Genomic DNA, 3,644 nt, shown 5'->3' with positions numbered 1-3,644 from the left:
TAGATTCAGCTCCCACGCTGTGCAAAGAACAATGGAAGGCAAGCAAACCAGGAAGTGAAAATCAAACAAGATAGAGAATTATGAGGAAAGTTGGTTAAGGTCAGCTTTAGTGGCTAATACCCACACTATCTAATAAAAGAGTAATATCAAAATTGACCAACACTCCAACACACAAAATGGCTGCCCCCATGTGGACACAAGATGGACACCACAAGATGATTGGCAGGGGAGGGCAGTTGTGGGCGATCAGGCCAGCAGGGGAGGGCAGTTGGGAGGGACCAGGCCTGCATAGCAGGACAGTTGGAGGTGACCAGGCCAGCAGGGTAGGGCAGTTGGGGGGGACCAGACCTGCAGGGGAGGGCAGTTGGGGGCAACCAGGCTGGCAAGGAAAGGCAGTTAGGAATTACTGGGTAGGCAGGGGAGGGCAGTTGGTGGTGACCAGGCCTTCAGGGGAGGACAGTTGGTGGGGGAACCCAGGCCTGCAGGGGAGAGCAGTTAAGGGCAACCAGGCTGGCAGTGGAGGGTAGTTAGGGGTGACTGGGCTGGCAAGGGAGGGCAGTTGGGGGGGACCAGGCCTACAGGAAAGGGCAGTTGGGGGCAATGAGGCCTGCAGGGGAGGGCAGTTGAGGGGAACCAGGCCTGTAGGGGAGGGCAGTTGGAGGCAATTGCGCTGGCAGGGTAGTGGTTAGGGGGTGATCAGGCTGGCAGGCAGAAGCAGTTAGGGGCATTCAGGCAGGCAGGCAGGCAAGCGGTTGGGAACCAGCAGTGCTGGATTGTGAGGGGGTGTCTGACTGCCTGTTTAGGCCCAATCCCACCAATTCCACCAAGATCAGGCCTAAATGGGCAGTCAGATATCCCTTGACGGGTCCCAGATTGGAGAGGGTGTAGGTTGGGCTGAGGGACAACCCCCCGTGCACGAATTTTATGCACCGGGCCTCTAGTCTTATATAATAAAAGTGTAATATGCAAATTGACCCTAATGTCCAAACAACCGGGAATGCTCAACACAGGAGCTGCCCCCTGGTGGTCAGTGTACTTCCATAGTGGGAGCACTGCTCAGCCAGAAGCTGGGTCATTGCTGGCCAGTGCAGCGGAGGTGGCAGAAGCCTTTCCTGCCACTGCAGCAGCACTAAGGATGTCTGACTAACGACTTAGGCCCACTAAGCCATTAGTCGGACATCACCTGAGAGCTCCCAGGCTGCCAGAGGGATGTCTGACTGCCAGCTTAGGCCCGATTCCCCTGGGAGTGGGCCTAATCTGGCAGGTGGACATCCCCTGAGGGCTCCTGGACTGCAAGAGGGCTCAGGCCAGGCTGAGGGACCCCCTGAATGCACAAATTTTCATGCACTAGGCCTCTAGTACCAGAATAAACTGCTAATGGTGACAATGTGTCATCTCTCTCAGCAACAGGGATTGTTTTAATCAGGTGAGAGAGAGTTATTCCTTTGTTGAAACATGCATTTGTGACACCATTAAATAATCAAATAATATGCTCCTTCCTGACAAGGAACTCCTCACTACCATACGCCATAAGAAAGCACTTTCTTTTGCCTTGCTCTCACATGTGGGCACTGGGAAGAAGCTCTCCATCTAGTCCCAGAAAGCTTATCCCTAGAAAGAGGCTGCATGGAAGGGCCAAGAATATCAGCACTCTTGAGCTCTAATTGCTTGAGAAATGAGTTTGTCCAACTCATGTTTCTAGTAGAGAAACTGAGATCTGAGAGGTTCCCGGCTGAAGGCTCTCAGATATAAATAGCAGTGCTTGCATTACAAACTAGGTCTCCTGAATCTCCTGTCCTATGAGTTGTTTCATATTGGGGCTCTGACATGTCTACTTTAATATACTCCTGTGCATTATAGCGATTGTCATTGACACACCCTGATATTGGCAACTGAATCTGAGGCAAGAATTTTCTTACATATTATTTATTTAGCAAATCTTCAGGTGACAGGAAACTGTTGGGCCTCTTTCCTTCCAAAAATAAAAATAAAGAAAAAGTTCCTCTACACCTCTGTACTACCATGAAATAATTTAAACAATTAGGTTGTAAACACTATCTTGTGCTTTTGTCTTTGTTCCAATTGTTATTTTTTCTGGTCACATTGACAATAGCTGAAACTGCTTTTCAGTATGTTTTAAGAGAACATGTGGTATCTATTGAGAGATAACTTTTCATTTTTTTATTTTCTTTTCTTTATTGATTAAGGTATTACATATGTGTCCTTATTCGCCCCATTGCCCCTCCACCCAACAATCATGCCCTCACCCTAACCCCCTATTTTCTGTGCCCATGGGTGATGCTTATATGCATGCATACAAGTCCTTTGGTTGATCTCTCCCCCTGACCCCCACCCTTCCCTACCTTCCCTCTGGAATTTGTGCATCTGATCAATGCTTATCTGTCTCTGGATTTGTTTTTGTTCATCAGTTTTTGTTGTTCATTATAATCCACAAATGAGTGAGATCATTTGATATTTATCTTTCTCTGACTGGCTTATTTCGCTTAGCATAATGCTCTCCAGCTCCATTCATGCTGTTGAAAATGGTAGGAGTTCTTTCCTTTTTACAGCAGCATAGTATTCCATTGTGTAGATGTACCACAGTGTTTTAATCCACTCATCTGCGGATGGGCACTTAGGCTGTTTCCAAATCTTAGCTATTGTAAATTGTGCTGCTATGAACGTAGGGGTGCATATATACTTTTGGATTGGTGTTTCTAGTTCATTGAGATATATTCCTAGAAGTGGGATTACTGGGTCAAATGGGAGTTCCATTTTTAGTTTTTTGAGGAAACTCCATACTGTTCTCCACAGTGGCTATACCAATCTGCATTCCCACCAGCAGTGAAGGAGGGTTCCTTTTTCTCCGCATCCTCTCCAGCAGTTATTTGTTGATGATGGCCATTCTGACAGGTGCGAGATGGTACCTCATTGTCATTTTGATTTGCATCTCTCAGATTATTAGTGACTTTGAGCATGTTTTCATATGTCTCTTAGCCTTCTTGCGAAAAGTATCTCTTTAGGTCCATTGCCCATTTTTTGATTGGTTTGTTTAACTTCCTTTTGTTAAGTTGTATAAGTTCCCTGTTAATGTTGGATATTAAACCCTTATTGGAGATAACATTGGCAACTATGTTCTCCCATGCAGTGGGCTTTCTTGTTTTGTTGATGGTTTCTTTTGCTGTGCAGAAGCTTTTTATTTTGATGTAGTCTCATTTGTTTATTTTCTCTTTAGTTTCCATTGCCCTAGGAGCTGTATCAGTGAAGATATTGCTTCGGCATATATCTGAGATTTTGCTGCCTGTGAATTCCTCTAATATTTTTATGGTTTCCCACCTTATGTTTAAGTCATTTATCCATTTTGAGTTTATTTTTGTGTATGGTGTAAGTTGGTGGTCTAGTTTCATATTTTTGCACCATTTTCTCAAACTTCCCAGCACCATTTATTGAAGAGACTGTCTTGACTCTATTGTGTGTTCTTGCCTCCTTTGTCAAATATTAATTGAGCATAGTGGATTGGGTTGATTTCTGGGTTCTCTATTCTATTCCATTGGTCTATATGTCTGTTCTTGTGCCAGTACCAGGCAGTTTTGAGAACAGTGACTTTGTAATACAGCTTGATATCTGGTATTGAGATCCCTCCT

The sequence above is a fragment of the Eptesicus fuscus genome, chromosome 1 (assembly GCF_027574615.1).
Source record: "Eptesicus fuscus isolate TK198812 chromosome 1, DD_ASM_mEF_20220401, whole genome shotgun sequence".
Lineage (NCBI taxonomy): Eukaryota > Metazoa > Chordata > Mammalia > Chiroptera > Vespertilionidae > Eptesicus > Eptesicus fuscus.
This window is presented reverse-complemented; position numbering follows the sequence as displayed.